Source organism: Oreochromis aureus, linkage group 15 (genome assembly GCF_013358895.1).
Source record: "Oreochromis aureus strain Israel breed Guangdong linkage group 15, ZZ_aureus, whole genome shotgun sequence".
NCBI lineage: Eukaryota > Metazoa > Chordata > Actinopteri > Cichliformes > Cichlidae > Oreochromis > Oreochromis aureus.
The window spans coordinates 341091-363725 of NC_052956.1; the positions used below are offsets into that span (position 1 = coordinate 341091).

The following is a 22635-nucleotide window of genomic DNA, read 5'->3' on the forward strand; positions in this document are numbered from 1 at the left end:
AAGTTGAGGTAAATTTAACTCAGATATGCAAAATAAGCAGTTAACTTTGGCTGCATGAATATGACGGAAAGGCAGAGTGGGTGTTTTTGACCATGTTGCAAGAGCCCATCGTCAACATCCACAGCAGGAAGAGACTTACAGCCACTTACAGCTCAGAACAGGACGGACACTTTGTTGTGACTAGAACAGAAAAACTGGTGGTTGCTCAATCACTGAGCTGCTCAGTGATTGTATTACATTTTTTACAACAACAAGCTGGTCACCAAAAAGCTGAGTGTGCAATAAACAGACTGCATACAAGAGCAAAGTGCACCAAAGTTGATTTGAAAACGACAGCCAGCTGCGAGCTTGCAGACCTGGTCCCAATCTTGAAGCAACCATTTCAAATGGCAACGGCATCACGAGCTCGATGCACACAGTCCAGATAATCTGGTCTCTAACTGCGGCTTTGGAGCCACACTGGTGATCCAGAGACACGCAGCTGTAACAGTTACAGATTTATGCACTGAAACCTTTTACAGCTTTTGCTGACTTTATTTATCTGGGCTTCAGCTGAAATACACTGTGAGCATATTTGAGCTTTTAGGGAAGAACACAGCTGTATTTGATGCGAGTGTTTGGCTCATAACGAATATTATTTGCTCCCTTTTGTCTTCAGTTCGACACTTCTTGGTAACAAAATGGAGAAACAGAGAGGAGCTCTATACCAATCTCTATTATTAACTAATGGTTAGTACAGAAAGACAAAACAGAACAAGAGTAGTTTGAGTAAGGCCTTCACTAAAGACAACTGTGAAGCACTGAAAACATCCTTTATGTCAAAACTGAAGATAAGTTGAGATTAGTTGATGGAGTTCTTAGACAAACTCCAGTTTTCAAAGATTTGAGTCTGACAGTTAGTCCAGCACAGCCGGACGTTCCTGTGATAGAACAACTTGCAGAGTGTTTATTGGCAAACCAGTCAGAGTCTTGTGCTTCCTGAAGCCCATCTTTAAGCCTCGACTGACATCAGCCGATCTGTCGGCCTTGCGTGAGCTCAGCTCAGAGCTTCTTTCTCCTCTGAGCTGGCCATTGTTGTGGGGGCTGATAAATATTTACTCTTCCCAGCTTGGCAGGGAAATGAGTGGGAGGAGAGAGGGTCCCATTGTGGCAGAGGGGTCAGAGAAGCTGACAAGACAGTGGGATCCTTCCTTCCCTACTGGCACCTACAATCTCAATACACTGAGCTGTGAGGCGGGACAGATCCACTGCCACTAATCGATTGTGCTGCGGATGTCTGTGGATGTGTGATGGAGAAAAGAAGGGGGGGGGGGGGAGGAGACAGTAAAGAAAGTGAGCACAGAAACAGAGAAAGAGCAAAAGGCCCGGAGGAATAAGAGAGAGGACAAGGGTCTGCTTTGAAAACCGTTTACATGACACCACCAGAGGAACTCACAGGACAATACAGCAAAGAGGATCCACAACAGGACACAATGCAGAGTGAAAGAAAAGAAGCACTGATGTTATTAATGCACATATCCCTCCAGGCTTCATCGCCACACTTACGGCCTGTATTTGTATAGCGCTTTATTTAGTCCCTAAGGACCCCAAAGCGCTTTACACGTTCAGTCATCCACCCATTCACACACTGGTGACGGCTAGCTACATTGTAGCCACAGCTGCCCTGGGGCGCACTGACAGAGGTGAGGTTGCCGGACACTGGCGCCACCGGGCCCTCTGACCACCACCAGTAGGCAACAGGGGTGAAGTGTCTTGCCCGAGGACACAACGACCGAGACTGTCGGAGCCGGGGCTCGAACTGGCAACCTTCCGATTACAAGACGAACTGCCAACTCTTGAGCCACGATCGATTACCCACTACTCAACAAAAGGAACCATCTTTCCAAGCCGAAACAAACAAAGAAGGCTTAGCAGCCCAACTTAAACTGTCTCTGTCAGAGCAGTTACAATGTAGGTGCAGTTACAGTACGAACCAAACAGGCAACAGGAACGGCTGCTGGTCTGTGGGAAATCCACAGAAAGGTCAAACCCCTACACCTGTTCATATTTGGATCATCTATGTCCATATATATCTATATCTGTAGGTATACAGCTGTACTATGTCTAACTGCTGTACAACTGCATATATGGGCTGTGTCCTGTACACCACATATGTTCACATACAGGTCAGCCAGGTGTCAAACACAGAGCTATAGGTTGAGTTGCCTGCTACAAAGCAAAAACCCCCTCAGTGCCTGAAACAATAAACAGAGCTGAGATTTGCACTGATCTGAAGCGCTCACTGTGCTTCACGCCATTTATCATTTCCTCTCCCGTGCCCAGGATAGAAGATGTCGGAAACCAACAGAGTTTGTGAATTTACAGCAACACTTGTTGGACTGAATTAAACATGAGACTGCTCAAACTAGGATGAAAGAAACAAAAACCACAAAGAGACTGAGTGAGTCTCACTTTACAGGCTTTCACTGATACACCAGCGACCTGCATTTATCGCAGTGGTGCTTCAAATCAAACCCGGTGAGCTGTCCACATGCTCGAAATAACACTTTGAACAGTTTCAAATTTTGAGGTATAATTAATGAACTGATCAACGTCAGAAAAACAGCGGTGATGCGGCTTCTCGCTCTCGTACTGCGGGGTCTTTTCCAATATAAAGCACCTTGAGCCCACTGTTTTTGTGATTTTGAGCTATATGAATTTAATTTAATTGAACTGAAATTTGCAATTCAAAACACAGCAACAAGGTGTGAGTGTAGGGGATTAACTGCTAACAGAAGGAAAACAGCGATTACACCAAGTGAATGTAGCCCAAGTTAAATTTAGGCCTGATGATTTTAAGGTCACAGCGGCGTAGCAAACTACTCGACAAGCGGTAGTGAAACTATTAAATGTCCAACAGACACTGGAAATGGAGAGCATTCCCCTTCAAAGTAAAAGTTGCAACTTTTGAATTTAGTTGCTCCATTTAAAGCGAGTTTGTATAGATTTTAAAATAGTTTTATGTTAAACTTAAGTCCACTTAATAGTTGTACAAACCATAAAAGTATCACCACAGACAGGTCGGAAAAGTCCGTGCTGAAGTAACTCAGATTTGTTTTTAATGAGGAGACTCCGTGTGGCCTATATGTTTGTGCACTCACTCATTTTAGGCCATCCTGAGTAAAACATCAAGTCTATTAAAAGTTAGAAAGATTATCCAAGCTATGCTCAGTGGCCAACAACATTTCACACATCACAAGTAGGTAGGATTGGGGTTTGCCAATAAGAGCCAGATGTTGCTCATCTTTCACCAAGATGGTGGCAGTGAAATGCGAAGCTTCAAAACGTTACTTCAGGTGATGTCACAGTGGCTACATCCATCTTTTATACCAGAGGCAGCACAACTAAAATGCCTATATATCCATCCTGAACCTGAAGCATTTGGGATTTTTGGGAACACAAATATCAAGAAACATCCATCAATATACAGATCCAAGTCTATGTTCTTCAGTATGTTTCGCCTCTGAAGCTGGACACTAGATGGACAGCTTGAAGATGCTGTCACACCTCATTGGGACAAGTACATCTGTAAGCATGTATTAAATGTGTACTACACATCCATTACTCTCTATGCAGACATTTGGCAGGATCCAACATCTGGTATGACTCCATCTGTACTGCTGATTTCATTTGCATCATTAAATTCCCATCCAGTAAATATAGTGTATGTTTTTCCTTTAATAACCTCATAAGATAAGCCCAGATAGGTCATGCCTCACATTTTTCATATTACTGCAGGAAATGCTCAGATATGAGAGTAATACAGTAACATAATTAGGATTTCATCATGATCCTTTTCAGAAGTGAATGTATGTGTAACATCTGATGTTAAATCTAATAAACACACATATTCTAAGGATTTATTTGTCTGATCGTAACAGGAATAGAAGACAACATGTTTCAATATTAGCAGTTTCTCACACACATCTATTTTCCTCTCAGATGTGGCTTCATTACACAGAGAAAGGTTAATCATTAATCAAACTCAGCATATTTCAGGAAAAATCATATTCTGGCTGGAGAGCTGCCTCCAGCTGAGCTTATGCACTGATGTCATTTTACTACACCTGCATCTTGTTATCGCAACAATTGTTGTTTTTCTAACGTGTCCCTAACAATCACATCAAGAAACACAACAGATTATTAAAATCAACAAATCATAAAGTTTAACGAAGACATCATCCCGAGCAATCGCAGCTGAAGCCTCTAATGAAGCCGACAGCAAGCGACTGGCTGCCAACGTGAGGCCATCGGGCACGATCTGGCTGCCAGAGGCAGGCGCATTGTAGCACAGACAAACATCCCCAAACCATTCATTAGGCTAATGAACCCCGGTGGATCACCAGAGGCCTCGGATGACGGAGCAGCAGTCGTTTACAACTCTCCACGATCAAAGTTAAGAAAGCTCTGTTTTGTGTGTTGGCCGAGGGAGACACAATGAGTTGGCTGCCAGGCTCAGCCCAAACGTACAGTCAGCCTAGTAATCAAGGGTTCCCATGCACGAGACAGTCAACACAGCTGCTCGTGCAGAGTGGGGAGGGTGGATCTGTCGCTGGTTACTGGAAGACTGAGTGAGCAAGCTAAGAAACATTAGTCCAAAGCACGAAAGGATTTTAACGTCATCTCTAGACACCTTTCTTTGGGTTGTGCGTGTCTAGTGTTTGGCATTCAGACAAAACCAGTGGAAAGTGCTGATGAATGGAATCATTGTTTTGGTGATTAAGTTTGCATGAGAGTTAAAGGTCCAGGTTTTCTTGCTAGTTTTTAAGGCTGGATGGCAACCATCCCCAAAAGACCGCTCACATTAAAAATAAAACTAGCAGTAACCAAATGAACCATCAGAGACACGTATGCCATGTTGAGACCATTTGGTTGGGTTACAGGCTAAGCTAAAGGATTAGCTACCGTCATCAATTATTACCCACACATCACAGTGTAAACATACAAATCAATAAAAACACGCCTAACTGACCTACATTATTGGGCCGGCCTTAACACACTGCTTTCAGCGGTGCAAAAGTATTTCATTTAAGAAAGCAAGATGGAGATAATGTTGTTAAATATATTCCAGTAAAATCACAATCAATTTCTTTCCACAAGTCAAAATGTAAACAGTACAGGCTCTACTCCAACTAGGGATGGGTACTGGTATCCGGTGCCATAGTTCTGACATAAACGGTAGTAACCAGACCGAAAAGCAGCCTGCAACAAGTGCTTTAAGGTGATACTGTGCAAAGGAGGTAACACCTCGAATCTGATGAAACACCTGGCGACGCATAGCATTTCTTTTAAAAGCCGAGAAATGCACCGTGTTTGATAGCTTGCTGCAAGACCTCACAGCGAGCACATCTACTGGGGGTGTGGTGCCTGTTATCGGAACCGGAGTTAGCAACATCCCCCAAAAACCCGAAGAGGAGAGTCCTGGCCCCTAGCCCTGTCAGCGTAGCAGAAATGATGAGGATGATGATGCAGCAGCAGCCGTTCTCCTCTGGGCGAGTAGCTTCATGTTGTTTGTGTGTAATTTACGTTGAGTAGGCTAACCACATTATTAAATCAATGCATGTAAGGTGAACTAGCAAACACCGTCGTAGTTACATGCGGCTGTCTTCTTGTTTGATAGAGTGATACCATATATGCCCTATAGCTGCAGAAAAGGCTAACATTGTTATCTTTTTACAAAAAAAAACAAAAAAAACAGCTAAACATGAGAAGTTTTAGGACAAAGGTTGTGTTTTCCATTGTTTAAGCACCGGTTCCAACCAAAGGAGGTGTGTTGTATCAACAGAAAAGGCTAACTTGGTTATCATTTTGCAGAAAAAAAGAGACTGCTAAAAATAAAAACATAAGAGGTTTTTGGACAAAGTTTGTGTTCTCTATTCTTTAAGCACCGGTTCGAGCACCGTTTAAGCACCGGCACCATTTCAAAAGTACCAGTTTGGCACCGGTATCGGATAAAAAAAGTAGCTCCTTGAAGGACGACAATAAAATAATATCAGTCCAAGAGAATACAAAGTTCTTTCAATATGAATTCAAAAATGTTTGTTTTCACTTTAAGTGATAACGCTGAACAAAAAGTAACAAGCCTTCTATTAAAAACTGCAGAAAGTACAGAAATTTGTGTAAATAAGAAGTTGTCAGGAAAAATAAATAATAAAGTACAGATTATAGTGTGGGGGTTGCTGGTGAATGGCAGATGACATTGTGGCAAATACTATGTTACAAAGCTACAAAGGAAATGGTTAACGCCAAAGTTCACAAAATGTCATTATGTTTCACAAGACACATCAAAACACATTTCAAAGCTTTCACAGTGCAAAACAGCCAAAGGCAGCTTCCAAAGGACAGTAATACCTGTCTCCAAATCATCATTTGTAATATCATTTTAATTCCCTGCCAAAGTTGGCAACACCGTTGTTTGCAGTTTGTGTCTGTATTGTACGGAGCCCCGCAGGGGACATGGAAGAAAAAAAAAAATTACGATGAACTTTTGCGAGATCTCGCAAAAGTTTTGCGAGATCCCGAGTTTGTTTTGCGAGATCTCGCAAAAGTTCATCGTAATTTTTTTTTCTCCCATGTCCCCTGCGGGGCTCCGTAGTATTGCACTGCCTTGAGGTAAAACTGAGCTGCTTATCTTGGTAATAAATCTTGAATAATAGCTCATTAACTTTTAACTTAAACTTTAATTTTTTTTAAATAACAAATGAGAGAGCACATGCACATACATCTACAAAGACAGAATGTCATCTGTTGCATTAGCAGAATGACTGAGCTACAATGGCAGTCTATTACATTTTGTTTCAAAGACATTTTATTCTTGTGACATGTATTACTACCAGAGTTGGCCACATTAAGTGGGATTTATACTTCTGCATTAAATCTGCACCATAGGTATGCTGTAATAGCAAACCCTTCAGAAATCCCTCATCACTGCTCCCTGAGCTTAGATTTACATGTCAACATGAAATCATACATTGGACAGTAAGTATAGATAGAGTTGATCCTCTGTCTATACCATTTTTCTCGGTGGGGATCCTTTGTGAACGGTCATACCCCACCACACAGTGCTATGACCACAAATCATTGCAAATGTTTTGAAATGAAAATTAAGTTTCATTTGCACATCAGCATAGCCAGAAAGTAATTTTAAAAATATCAAAAAATGAGAGACATGTTTTTCCCAAGAGAAACCATGAATCCATCGTAGGGGTGTATGGGGGCACTGTGAGCTGTGAGCCATGGATAAACAGCTCACTGACCCAGTTGTAGCGAGGTGAAGAACAAACATCCTCACCTTTAACTAGAGGCTTGTCAGAACTCGCCATACACAGGCAGGGGGAAAGGAAGAGGTCCAGCAATAGCTGCGTTACAGAGCAGTTCTTCACTCCGTGCATGTTTTCCTTATTAGACTGCTCGTGATTACAGGACACTGATGAAAGGGTCCCGACTTTTCCCATTATGATTGTTGGTTAGTTAGAGGTGGAGGGATTTTATCCTGGGATCAGGAGAAATGCTTTTAAATGGTTGCTGACATGATGACGTCATGTAGTAAAGCTGAAATTAGGACCTTATGAGTATGCCTTCTTAAAAAAGAAAATACTGCACTTGAATTGGAAAAAAGCCCTGATTAAACACCAGCTTACAGTTTTGTTGTGGACATTGTTAAAAAACTGAACATGTTTATAGGCAGTTACAAATAACAGTTTGGTTTATATCACTAACTTCCCTCTTCATCAGCTTCTTCATCAGCTGTACACGGCCGATAAAAAAACAGGAAAACAACTTGTAATATACAAAGACACAAAGTCTGTAGAACTGTATCCATGGTTTAACATTAACACCTGTGAGAATAGTGCTGAACCAATCATGTGGTTGTAATATAATTAAATATATTGCTATAATATCCGTGTGTGCGTGTTATTCATTAATGATAAAGTTCTATTATATGTTCAAGAGTATATTTATCATGTTCAACTTCTAATAAAGTTATTGTGATGACATTTTTCCATAATTACCCAGGCTCAGTCTACCAGCGTACTTTGAGTTACTCCCAATCTCATCATTTCAATGCTGATTCACTCTGAAGCATTTTAATGGAACTACAGAACAAATATTACTAATTACTAATGTGGTTATTTGAACTGTTTCATTTTCAGTGTGCAGAAGTCTTGAGACAGCCCTTATTGCTCTACATTTTGGGTGCCATACCCTTTTCTCATTTTTAAAGTGATCCCGAGCAACAGTTCTGCAGGATTTTCTTTGGAAACCGGCAGCTTTTTCACTCATTTATGGTCCAGTCCAGACCGTTTTCAGAGGAATGTGGGGTTTTCTTTTTGTTGGTTTAGCCATTTAACACAGACCTAAGAATCATCCAGACATAAAAACTACATCTAACTCATGTCTAAACACAACACTGTAGATTCTTCAGTTTAATCTATGAAAGGTAGAAGGGAGGCTGCAACAAACAGGTTTGTTGGAGCGATTAAAAAGGAGGAACGTCAGCACAGACTGAGCTCTACAGCAGTCTGTAAAACACAGTGGAGGCGTTTCAGTCAGAGGTGTTGGCGAGTTCAAAAACACTGATGTCATTATGAATGTACCATCAGATTTTGACACTACAAATCATCTAGAAAGTATCTGATTGACCCGTGGCTTCATTTTTTGACATAACAATGACCCCAAACACTCTGCGTGCAGTAAAGCACGCCTGGATAGAAAACAAGCACACCGTGCAACACCATCAGCCATGGATTGGCCTCCCCGGAGCCCGGACCTTTACATTACTGAAGCAGAGCGGGATCATCCTGACAGAGAACTGAACAAAAGCAGCCAAACAAAAACGAGCGTTGAATGTCCTCGCAGAGGAGAAGACAACTATTCCTGAAGATGACTTCACACATGAGAAGCAGAGAGTTCAGGCTGTGTTAAAGATCACAGATGATCGTACCAAATATTGACTTCCAAGCTCAGGTTTTTTCCTCATATGTATCTACATTCACTATAGCGCCACACCTGTTCCCGTCTTCTTAAGCTATAGCTTTTTTGCACACATCTCTGTTTCACACCTCCATTTTCTATCTTCAGTTCTATTTCTATTGTATATATTAATCGGCATCTGTGGGTGGGCAGCAAAGAAAGAATTTCATTGCACAGAGAAACGCCTTTTTCTCTTGTGACACATAACAATAAACTCTTTGAATCTTTGAATCTTGAATCTTAGCAAAACATGTTAAAGAAAAAACACAAACTGATGGATAAAACTTATTACAGGTCATATGTGTGATGCACCCACACAGTTAGTTTAGCCTGCCAGCCTTAACTCATACCTCTGCTTCTTGGTGGGAAATATTAAAATACAGACGATAATGAACATCACATTAGCCGAGTTAATAAAGCAACATTTGGCAAAGGGAGCACTGTGCAGACTGATCGTCACAGTCATTTTGGGTTTAAACCACACTCAGTTACTGAATGAACACTGAATGAAGGAAATGTACAACAGGACGTCCATCAGAACTACAGTTTGATGTGAACTTTATGGTGTGCAGCTTTGCACAGTAAATACACAATTTACAGTTAAAGGCAGTGCTACATGCCTTACCTGCAGGATGACAATGCACCGTGCTCTGCATTTGTTCATGCGGTCACACTCTCAAAGCCCTCAGAGATACCGGTCAATCTGTGGACACACAGACAACATTGACAACATTGGCTCCCTTTGGAAAGAAACGACTCCACTGAGTTAAAGATCAGCAGAGCAGCAAGTACGATCCATCTATGCCTTAAACAGGAAAGACCACTGGTGCCAGTTTTCCTTGAAAATCACTGCTGGAAATAAGCTTGTCAAGGAACCCATGGAAGAAAAAATGTTTTAAGTGTAAGACAATAAAAAAAAAAAAAAAAGTAAAACACAGAGACCGAAATAGGCAAAAGTCTATTCCTTCCCCTCGAACTCGAAGCTGAGAGGTCACACCACTCGCAGGTCTGTTAATAAGGTCTGCAAAGGTCACTTTACTGTGAAGATTAGGCCCACTGACAGAAGAAAAAATGCAGCTTCATACCCCGGAGATTTTAGGTGATGATTTAACAGGTACAGAGAAGTTTAGATGAGAAGGCCAGATAGCAGGAAGCAGGACAGGAAGGCATTATCCTGCCCCGTGACGCCGGTCCTGGGAGGTTAGCAGGTAGCCTAAAAACAAGGTCATGATATAACCTTGAGTATGTGCAAGGGCTCAGGAGAACAGAAGGCCATTCAAAGGCAGCATATGTTTCACATCAGCAGTTACTAAGGTGTGTGTCGATAGAGAGAAGAGAGTGGTCGCCACAGAGGGGGCTAAATATGGACGGATAAGGAGAGCAAGCTTTTAGTCCGTTTAGAGCAATGGCCTCGGGTTAGACGGACCCATTTATCCTAACATAACAGCTTAAAGTTTCTCCCCACACTCCAACAGTGGAGGGGTAGCAGCAGCAGTCTTAAAGAGAAAACTGTTTTCTACCTCAAAGCTTCCGAAAGGCTCAAAGACAATTAAAGCATCGCTTCTTTTCAATGAAGAATATCCTTCCTGTTTTTGTCATTTAAATACATTAGATATGAAGGCGCTTCACTGCAAATGTTAAAAATAAAAATCATGAGGTTGAGTTGGTAAATATTCTGCCCTTTGTCGCTACGCTGTTGCGTTTTTCCCTGTTGCTTACTGTGATCATGTGACAGCCTGTTGGTGTGGAAAGAGCTCAGACATGCAGACATGCATCTCGCAGACAGTTCCCATCAACCCCAGGTCGCTGCTAGGCTTTCGTCAAGCATGCATACACCAATTAATCCAATGGCTCGAGTCACAGTCAACTTTCATTTCCACAGAAGTCGCTCAAATCCAAGGGATCCAAGAATCTCCCTCCTAGTAACTCGCAATTTCTCCAAAATATAAAGGCAGAGGCGCGTTTGAAAAGGCACCCTTCCAACGTTCATCAAAAAAAACTGAGTCACAGCTTCACATAGAGGAACTAAATGGGACAACTCCCAAAATTCCTACCTTTTCACAAATGTGAAAATATTCCCTTTGAAGTGCTGAGGACACTGTGTTGATTCAGTGGCAGAATCCTTCTCCCTAAGCCGCTATTTGCTTTAGCGGCGATGACACAAGGGGAGGAATTTGAGCAATGCGTGAGCATCGTAGACTCATTTCCTCTGAGTGAAAACCATCTCCAGACAGACAAGTCGGCACTCAAGTCTTTATTCCAGCTTTGGTTCCGGGTCAGCCAGTCTCCGACTGACACAGTCAACTTTTGTGTTCCTGCATTGTGTAAGACAGACGTGCTCAAACTAGGACTGAACAGTTACAGTGAAAGAAAATGATTCTGGTCACCACCTAAAACTGAACTCAAAGCCCTTTATACATGCCACTTTGCTCCCTATCCAACATTCACACTCCACTGAACGCGTCAGGAGCAACTCAGGATTCGATGTCTCGCTAAATGTTACCCAAGGATGCTTTGGCAGGTACACTGCCCCCTCCCCCTATAATGCACTTTATTTAGAATATAAGACAAAATAATCAGGCCCCATCTTATCTTAATGACCTTGTAGTACCATATCACCCTATTAGAGCACTTCGCTCTCACACTGCAGGCCTACTTGTTGTTCCTAGAGTATTTAAAAGTAGAATGGGAGGCAGAGCCTTCAGTTTTCAGGCCCCTCTTCTGTGGAACCAGCTTCCAGTTTGGATTCAGGAGACAGACACTATCTCTACTTTCAAGATTAGGCTTCAAACTTTCCTTTTTGCTAAAGCATATAGTTAGGGCTGGACCAGGTGACCCTGAATCCTCCCTTAGTTATGCTGCAATAGGTGTAGGCTGCTGGGGGATTCCCATGATGCATTGGGTGTTTCTTCCTCACTCACTATGTGTTAACAGACCTCTCTGCACTGAATCATACCTGTTATTAACCTCTGTCTCTCTTCCACAGCATGTCTTTATCCTGTCTTCCTTCTCTCACCCCAACCGGTCGCAGGAGATGGCCCCGCCCCTCCCTGAGCCTGGTGTGAGATCAGCACAGTCTGATACCTACAGACACTGTATTGGATCAGAAATGTGAAAAGCTGGACTGGGTTTGCAGTTAAGTGAGAAGCCGTTTGAAAAGCTGCAGGTGTGAAATTCCGACCTCTGAGCTTCTGCTGTTAGTTTTGCAGCTAGCAGCTGGTCTGGTGCTACTGATGCTCAGTAAACACAACTAAATGTTGGCACTGATACCCAGTCCAGCTTTCTAAATCAGAATCAGGGTGATGTCTGATCCGTGTATCGGATTGGTGGAACCCTCACTGTGACCTTAAACAGACACTTTTTATTTGAGTTTATCAAAATTCTTTAAAAAAAATCTTTCCCAGGTTACAAATTCTTGTCCAACCTGTCGTGGCAGATGGCCCCGCCCCTCCCTGAGCCTGGTTCTGCTGGAGGTTTCTTCCTGTTAAAAGGGAGTTTTTCCTTCCCACTGTCGCCAAAGTGCTTGCTCATAGGGGGTCATATGATTGTTGGGTTTTTCTCTGTATGTATTATTGTAGGGTCTACCTTACAATATAAAGCACCTTGAGACAACTGTTGTTGTGATTTGGCGCTGTGTAAATAAAATTGGATTGAACTGAAAATTAATTATTTCACATTGATCAGCTTTAAAGAAAGGCCCCAGCACAGATCCACACTCACAGGCTGCTTTCTAAGCATTTAGCCGTAATTTTATTCACAATCACTTTGGGCCCAAAAAGGATGAATGCTGATCTTCGTGAGTGGTGCTCAATCTCAGGCTACCAATTCGACTGAACTTGTTCTGGAGGAACTCGTCTATCGCTTTATTTTCACAGATGAGTCTGAACCAACGCGTTCTGGAACGAATTCAGCCTTTAGTTTTAATCCCATCACTAAGTTTAAAAGCCTACCTTTACACACTCTGAATACTTTGACCAACGTGCTAGGGGTAAAAGCCACAGATGAATACCCACATGTATTGTACTGCAAAGTACAACAACAATAAAGGCCTTCTGATTCAGATTCTGACATGTACAGGCAAGCACGTATCCACCCACATACACACCTGTCACCACACTTTGGTGTGGGTGGAGCATTTATTCTAACATCTGGCCCACATAAACAGCAAGCTGGGATTCAGAGATCACAAAAGTGCCATTTCTATCAAAAATGTGTGCTCGAGGAGAGTAACAAAGAAACAGATTCCTTTAACTGGGTAAAAGTTACCCAGTTCATACCTTTGTTTTCATACTGCACAACTTTCATGACAGTTTCTGAACTTTTCATTTATGCACAAGGTGCCAGATTACGGTATCAGTGAGAGGGAACTGTCACGCTCAGCTCACCGTATACACCAATCAGGTATAACATTTTGAGCACTGACAGGTCAAATAAATAACACTAGTTAACACTAGTGGGTGGGATATATTTGGGACCAAGTCAACATTTTTGTTGACGTGTTGGGTTAGGGGTTAGGGTTAGGTGTTGGAAGCAGGAAAAATGGGCAAACGTGAGGGTTTAGTGACTTTGACAGGCAGACGAGCTTTAAATGGGTAACCTGTATTATGTTTTTTCAGGGTCACTTTACCTTTTAACCTCTGGCAGTTCACCACTTTTACCTTTGCACCCTTTCAAGCTATTCATTGGTCTGAACGACTTGAATTGCAATAAATAACTGGAAAAATTGGGGTGTTGTAAAACTTTTGACCACTAGTGTGTATTATATGGACTTTGCCTCTTTGGATTTTTAGTTCTTTCAAAGGTGACAGAACGAGACTGCAGATAAAAGTGGCAGAAATGAGCTTTCTCTGAAGGGTGGACGGGCTCTCCAGCACAGGGCGAGGAGTTCAGCCATTCAAGAGAGGCTCCACATTGAACAGAGCCAGCTGAGGTAGTAGCCTCCTGGGTAAGGTGTTCAGGAAGAGGCCCCTGGGTAGACCCAGGACTCACTGGAGACATCGTCTCTCTTGACTGGCCTGTAAACGCCTCAGGGTTTTCCTGGATAAGCTGAAATTTGTGCATCATTCATAATGCACCACACTTTTCAGTTGCAATCTATTTGTTTTTCAAATGTTAATTTGTCAGATTTTAATAATACGTGAACATATTTTTGATATTTCCTGCCATGTTTTCATATTTTTAACATCAGTTTTCTTCGTGGTCGATATAGTGGAGTCCATGCCTCGACATGTGACGTTGGCAGGAGACCAGCACAACATGAGACAGGTGGCCATAATGTTATGACTGATTGGTGCATCAATGCTCACAGATTCCTGTGTTAAGATGGACAACTTATAGCACGGTACAAAAAACTAGCTTTGCCTCTATGGATAGTTTACCCTCCATCACAGCTGAGAGGGGTGATTTTTGTTCTTATAGCTGGATGCTGTACTGAGGGCCACGGAGTCTGCGAGACCTCGTCCACTTCTCTGAGTCATTACAATGAGCGTCTTCTCTGTAATGACAGAGTAATGAGTCGATATGTCTCCACAACAGAAAGCAGAGCTGCTGTCAGCTGTCAGGGTTAAAGCCCGTATCAAACTAAGCTAACAGTTTCTGCATAAACACAGCTTTTACTTTATCTCCATCACGTGACAGAAACCACTGAGGATGAGTGCAGCTGAAGACGCTCTTTCCCTCATGCTTAAACTTGTCGAACAAGCGCTCCGATAAAAGGACCCTTGTTGGCTTTTCATCAGTTTTGCGAACCCAGGAAAACATCTGAGTTCACCATCTCTGTATCAGCCCCGTCTCTCAGCTGCTCGCTGTGTGTAAGAATGGTTCGAGCTTCATGTTAAACTAGCCTGTAGCATCTTCATGTTTACAGGAAAAAAAAAAAAACATAAAAACAGAGCTGGCTCATTGAAACAGGGAGAAAAAGTATATTTTAGCATTTCTGATTCCTTACTGGGTTAACTGGCGCATCCTGTGCCTGAAAGTGCTTATATACTCACGGGCAGCAGCATGCGCTCAAGGATCAGGCAGACAGAAATCAGCCCTCTGGTGTCACATGAGTAAAGGAGATGTGCTTCTTGTTTATATGTTTCTTTTTGATGGATGGGCAAAAGAACAGGCCAGACAATGCGACGTTGCAGCCGTGCAGCTGTTCCTGTGTGCCTTCGCAGTATTACTGTTTGTGTTCCCAGGAGGGACGAACAATGCGCTTCCAGGTCAGTCTCTAACCTGCCCTCTCATTACCGAAGGTCATCCTGTTGGAAACACAGTGCTGACCTCTCATGCCAAAGGTTACTCTCGGAAAACGGGGATTGGGATAAAAATGGGGGGAGGGTAAAAGGAAAGGCAGGAAGTGGAGAAAGAATTCCCTCACCTTGACTTCTTGGGAGCGGTTCATCCAAGTTTTATCTGGAGTTATTTGGCATTTCTTAAGGCCAACAACAACAATGTGATTTCAATTCTCCTCAAAAGCCCCTTTTAAGATTTTCTTCTGTTACAGCCCGCCGCCCCCCCCCCCAGGCTGGGGGTGAATGCCTATAGATGGCATTGCGCTTAGATCCCAGCGAGCTCATTAGCTCTGACCCGCTGTTGTGCTCACTCAAACCAGACCGACGACGTGATCGGGGGCTTGGAGCCTAAAAACACTTCCTGTAGTTAAGCCTGGAAGCAAAACAGAGCAGCACCACAGATGATGGTGAGAAAACAAGTGATACCCGAGAGTGCTGAGATGCTGTGAGTGCAATGTAATCGAGACTTACGATTATGTACAGTAGACATGAACATGATGGGGTGGGCTATTTGCTGGAGGGTTTCAACATCTGGATCTTGTATTACACGCCTCTGCAGTTTCTTTTTTTTTAACAGCCCTCCTCTCAGCTAAGCAACAACCCTGCTCCCTGTCCATCCACAGGGCTCCCCTCTTCTTCTTCTTTCCTCCCATCCTCTAATCTTTATCCTTCTCCTTCAGGCCCATGTGAAAAATCCCAATTATCAGAAACATGAGAAGTGCAAACGGTTGGACGTGAACTTGGAATATGCTTTAAAAAGAAGGGAAAAAAAGCCCTTAACAAGAGCCATGCTGAAATGTGATTGAATGCGTCAGCAGGTCATAAAAGGCCCCCTCAAGATCAATGTAATTATGAAAGCTTTATGTGGAGGACTTTCCGGACACGGGAATGACCAGCAACAGGATGAGGAGGAGGGTTCTGCCAGCATTATGTTCCACCAACAGAGCCCCAGCAAGTGAAGAAAGAGCAGCTGCCTCCCATCAGCAGCTAGAATAGAGAGGGGGGGGGCACACGAAGAAAAGAGGCTTGTAACACCTGCAGCAGGGTGCCACGAAATTTTCCTACGTTTGTCCGGCCTCTCCGTGATGCACTCTATAAATCCCTGTGATTAGCTACTGTAGCCGGGCTAAGGGCCACTTAAATCAAACTCCACAGGGGAAGTTGTGGGGTTAGGGTTAGGGTTAGGGGGTTAACCTGACCTCCTAGCTTTGGAAATGTGATTTAGGCCTAAGTGATTATTACAAAAACAAAGCCAGCACTGATTCTCTAACAGGAGAGGATGGGAGGAGGAAGGGTGTGATGGAGGTGTATGGGAAGAAGAAGTGCACGTGACAGCAGCGCTACAATAGTAAGCTATTATTTGATTCAGGAGAAATAACTGCCTGTTATTAAGCTATTAAGCAATGCTGAACCTACAGTCGATTATGCTCCAGCTTTCTGGGAAGGCCAAACAGCAAAACACGACACAGATGTGAATACAGGAGCTAAGCCAGCCAGTTTATGTAGGTAGTGTGGAAAGTGTATAGTCTGTGGAGTCTGAATACTAAATCAGCACATTATCAAGTTTTAAATGGGGCGGGGGGGCTTTGCTTTGTAAATCACACTCAACATGGGGGTGTTACAGAAAATTCCACAACATTAACCTGAAACGGTTAACAAACGAGAATGTGCTCGACCCAAACGACATCAAGTCCACAAATCACAATTAGGCCACCAAGTGAAGCGGCAAGTCTGCAGAGCTCTGTAAACCTGCTGGGATGGCACAGCTTAGGCCAGATCACTGCTGCTGACAGCTGACAGAGGCCAGACACAAGTGCACCCAAGTGGGACAGAGAGTAAACTGCATTTCTGCACAGTAAGAACAAAACAACATGACCAGCAGACGCCTGTGAAGAATATTTTGCAATAATTCCTAGATCTGTGTATATATGAGGAGACAGAGATATGGCAGAACAGTCTGTGCAACACTTCACTGTGTCTTTATCACAGTTTTTTATAGTGGGAGTTTTAGTGCATCCAGGCAACACAGAAAGCAAAGCAGATCACTTTTTGGCCATTTGGGTGCATGGCTCCTTTAAGGGTCTTTTAACATGCGCTCCAAAAGATTACAAAATGCATTTAAGGTCTTGAGTAATAGCACATCTATCATATTTATTGTCAATCAGTGACAATATGACAGCAAATGCAGGCGTAACGAGAAGGAAACTCAAAGTGGTGACACAGCCAAGGCCGATGCCTACTCAGCAGTTTTAGAGAAAGTAATCCAGATGCATCCAAATTTGATGGGCGCTTCCTGTCCACATGCTGCACCACTTCACCACGTTTACTACAAATTACAAACTACAAATACAGAGTCTGTAGTAACATTACTCTTTAGATTCAAGATTCAAGGTCAACAATATACACAGTATACAGCGTACCGAAATGCCCTTTCACCCCACCCCATGGTGCATTATAAGAATATAAGAAATATATCTCCAAGAGATATAAAACTAGAAATTACAAATAAATAATAACTTGCTAAATTTGGGTAAAATTAAGAGCTAAAAAGGTACTATTACTAACTATATCTATGTACAATACACAAAGACAGGACAGAGACAACACCAAGTGGATTGTGCAGTCGGTATTGAATACCAGGTTCAAGTCATGGTCAGGATATTGTAGACGAGACAGGACGAAGACATGTGCAAGATGCAAAATGTGCAAATATAGCATTATGTAGCTGTGTCCAGTAACTATGTGACTGAGTGTGCAAATAAGCATATTGTTCTCAGGTCTGTGGAAGTTTGTGTTGTTTTTGAGTCCTTCGGTGAGTAAACTAAAGCTAGTCAAACTAAAGCTGAGACAACAGAGTAACAGAGTGATTAAATGGTCAGAATTAATACTGAAAAGTAACTCATTCATTACATTTCTTAGACTATCTAAAATTGCAATCTTTTTGCTTTTATTACGTTGGAAACAAAGTATCTTTAGGTTTCAGATTCTGAAACATCACACCTGATGAACGTTACCAGTTTTCTGACATTCTGCAAAAATGAATGAGCCTATAGATGAACTGATAAAAAGGGAATAGTTGTACTATAAACTGGCTAAACCACACTACAGTGCTAATGTTAGTCACACTGAGAATTTTCTTCAACATTTAGGACATTAAGGGCTAGCTAGGGATACCGCTGTCTTCTTCCACACAATATTGCTGGATGACCTGTAAAAAATAGCTGCTGTAACAGACGTTGACATGTCAGTGAGTTGAACTGAATCCTAGTTAAAAATGTTACCCTCTTTCAAAACTTAAAACGTAGTTTCTTACTCGCAGTAGCGTTTTTCACGGCTCACTGAGCTCAGCTCCTTGTTCAACACTCAATATTTCCCTCTGGTGGCATGTGTGTGCACTGCGCTACATTACCTGATAATCACCTCCACTAACCCTACACTTTAATATGTCCTATATGGCCCATGACTTAATCTAATCCTTGATCTCTGTGGTCTTTCAGAAACACTTGCGTGCTGCTCATGCACTCAAAAAGTAGTCGTGCAGGCTTGTCGTCGATCTGAAAACAATACAAACGAACAAAATACCAGATCGACGTTAACAAGCCTCAACCCGCTAACTCAAACTTAGAAAAACACATAACTGTAAGTGTGCTCAAAAACTACAAGGACAGCTAGACAATCACGTATTGTCTCACACACTCACACACACAATGCAGTTGAATGCTCTTGACAGCAGAGGACATCCGGTGAGATGAGTGAGTCTGCGCTTGGAGACAGGGGTACTCTGATGCATTCACAGGCAGCTATCTGGCTTTAAGCCACATGTTGCAGAAAGGCTTTGGCTTCTAAAGATGACAGAAAAAAAACAGACTGGTCCCTTTTCTATGAAAAGGAATGATTTGATTAACTAAAGAGGACGATCTGAAAAAATGGATCCATATTTAGAGGATCATTTCTTTTGCTTCCATATCAAGTGACCCCATCTTCCACGGGACAATAAAAAGAGTAATCCAACATATGTTGCTTTTATTATAGATATGTTCTGGTCCAAACATTTATGTCTGCTAAGTTTGCAGAAAATTACATATTTTATGTTTCCAGTAAAAGCAATTTGTTTGGGGGAAAATAGGAAGACCAAGTAACTGGCATGGGAACAAAAATGAAAAAAAACTCCAACGTAGCACCGACAGAAAACACGGTAATGGACCTACTGTTGGACTGCCAAGTGATATTTATAGATAATGCAGTGCAAACCAGCAACAGCAGTGAAAAAAAAATTACACACACTGCTAAATACTGAATACCCTGGGGTAAAGAAAACGAGTTAAGCACTACCAAAAATGATGCCGTTTCTGTCACTTTGTTGTGGTTTCTGGGTCTAAATGTCACACTGCTCCCACTCTGGGTGGAGACATGAGGTGCCAGTAACAGCTGGAGTACAGTTATTCAAAAAAAACTCTGCATTTTAGTTCCCAACTCTATTAAACATTTAGCCTAAATGAACTTGAAGGCTGCCATTCAAATCTGCAGGACACACTGTCGGGTACCTCACATCACCTGCCCAATGTCCAATGTCCACTTCAAGCACATTAATTCAACTTAACATAAAATCTGACAGCAGATTAAAACCAGTGTTGTGACAATCTTTCAGCTAACTACATGTTATTTTATTCTGAATTTAAGTTTTTCCTGGAGCCAAGACATTAGGTTTGGATGCAGGGATAATAACACTTACAACCGTGGTAGGAAAAAAAGCTCACAGAACAACTGAAACAGGCAAAGTCTTTCCCACAAATAAACATTACCTGGGCAGGCTGCCCGTGTGTATTTAATGGCCATTGGCCACCCAAGAAAATTAGTTGTTTATTTATTTATTTTTATCTGTCTGAGAACAACGCGGTCTGTCATCGATTTCCGAGACATAAACAATCCCCGCACTCAAAGGTTCAGAATCCAAGTCACTGCTAATTACTGGCAGTCCTCAGCATTATTCAGCCGCATCCACCTCAAACTGCAGCTTCTTCTGCTCTGGAGATCCTGTTTCACTGACGCTTCAAAGCAGAACAAGGACTGCCGTCTCCTGCAGAGCAGGCTGATGATACTGCTCACAAAGTGCTTGTACTTGCAGAGGAGAATCGTATGAAGCCCAAAAGCTTTTCTCAAAGAGCACACATATGCCTGTATCTATGGTGACAGTGGGGAGGAAAAACTCCCTCCTAATAAGAAGTAACCAAAAGTGCCTTACTCTAAAACAACAGATTGGAGAAATTCATGCGGAGAATTGGAAAATATGAGAAAAAGATACAAGAGTTAGCAAGACAGCTCTTACATCCTACAGCCACCCAATACAAATCATGCAGTGCAAACCACAGAGCTCAAGTCGTGGGGGCTTAAGAGGTGCCAACACTCGAGTGAGCGGCATTAGTAAACCTTCAGATTCCACAGCTGCCAGCCTGAAGCCGACCAGGAGCACGCTGAACCACTCAGAGCTCCACTGCATCCACAGGACGATGAGCCTTAGTGAAACACTAGTTAAAACACAGAAGCTTACCTTTACCCTCATGGACTCCTCCTCAATCTACTCCACAATAAGCTGCCAAGGAACAAGGAAATGCAAGCCAAATGTTCCTGCAGTTCAGTTAAGCTGACATGTATGGTGTGCATACTGTATGTACATCCATGCCTGTGTGCATGCATATACTGTATACACCATATGTGATTGTTCGCATGCAGGTGCGTCCATATAAGACCTCGGCATGCAGCGCAATGAACATGCTTTTCGTCAGCTTTCATCCACATGGAAGACGGGAAACTCTCTGGCTGAGAAAGACAAATATCTGGGTCTTCAGTAGTGGGCTGCATAAGCAAAACATGATGTTTTTTGCCTGTGTTTGCTTTAAGTTCAACACAATTCAACTCTGATTTTTGGTTTTAAACAATGAAAGTCTGCAAAAACAATGACTGTCGATATCTAAAGCTAGCCCTAACAGCTCTAAAGCAGCACAGACAAAGAGAAGGAAAGAAATGATACAAAGAGCAGAAAACGGGAGTGCGTTCAGGAACGAGCAAGAAAGAGTGTGGCTGAGAAGGAAATGCACAGATGGATATAGGAAGGAGAGAGGCACTGAGATACAAAGAGAAGGAGGGCGTCAGGTTAACCCAGCCTGCTTGGCGGGAGCTCTGCACGCAGCCTTTTATTCCAGTTTATGGATGAAGTCAAGCCAAGCAAATGTCTTTGTCATGTGAAACAAAAGTAATGGATGGAGCTCACCCTCTGCTGTAGCCCTCTTCCATCAATTTCTCCACCCTTCCATCCGTTTCTGTGATCTGATCCCTACAACAGACCCTCCAGGGCTAGAAGCTTGGGCCCAGGCCAGGATTGCTCTCCCTGGGAGCACCTTCCCACCATCAGAAACCCTCTCTGGTCTGTGTCACTAATGAAGTCTCTCTCAGCTGTTCTATGGCAAGAAAGCAGATGGAACTCTGGGACGATATAAAACACGACAAAGAGAAAATAAAAGGGACCGATATCTCATCGGTGCAGCCTTTCTACACCACCAGCTCATCGTTGCATGTTTACGATACATTTCAGCTTTACCACAAACTGAGGTCAGCTGTTGGGAAATTATGGTGACATAAAGTCCTGTCATAGACTCAGCAACTCAGACTGAGATTAGCTAAAGAAGAAGCTCGCACTACCGTAAACTGAAAGCATAATCACTGTTAAACTGAGCTGATGTGAGACTAGTGAAATTAAATTAGACCTCAGTCACACAGGCCTAGAGACCGGTCAGTGACCTGCTTGTAATCAGCGGTCACTAAAGAGAAATGGCTGATGACTGGTTAGTATCCAATTATTTGGATTAAAAAAAAGAAAAACCCCGGAAAAATCAAACTTGGTGTGAAAAAAATTAAATGGTGCAAGTTCCTCAAGCACAATCAGTGCGAGTCCGAAAAATATTTTTAACACGCAAAGTATCTGTTCAGACTCTGTATGTCTGCTGTATAAAGACCTGAAGACACAACTTTTACTTTGAAGATCTTGGCATCTTCTCTGCAACTGCGAGCGAACAAAGCAATCACAACAGGATTCAGTCAGCGACAACCAGCAACCACTTGCCAACTAGTTAGGGCAAAAAATGTCTTCCTGAAGTCACCTACTGGCCTTTAGCATTAAAGATGGACGACCTGACTGCACTTCCTCCCACGGTACAAAAATGAAGCCAAAATTTCCCATTTGTGGGAGCTGCTGTGTTGCACTTTTGCAGCCAGAGTGTGCGCAGTAGGGACTTGAGTGGGGACATCGCAGTCCCGCCCACACACCCGCTGGGCGTCTGACCCCAGT

The 22635-nt window shown here is 42.7% G+C and overlaps 1 protein-coding gene across 5 annotated transcripts in view; it reads right to left on the reverse strand.

The window, feature by feature from the left end:
* Positions 1-22635, reverse strand: part of disp1 (dispatched homolog 1 (Drosophila)) — a 114903-nt gene that overhangs the window by 74219 nt on the left and 18049 nt on the right. For 3 of the 5 annotated variants that reach the window (XM_039598813.1, XM_031734163.2, XM_039598812.1), the window contains one exon: positions 9638-9715. The exons of the other annotated variants lie outside the window; for them this stretch is intronic. The gene's annotated coding sequence lies outside the window, so the exon portion shown is untranslated. The remainder of the gene's footprint in view (positions 1-9637; positions 9716-22635) is intronic. 5 annotated transcript variants of the gene reach the window in all.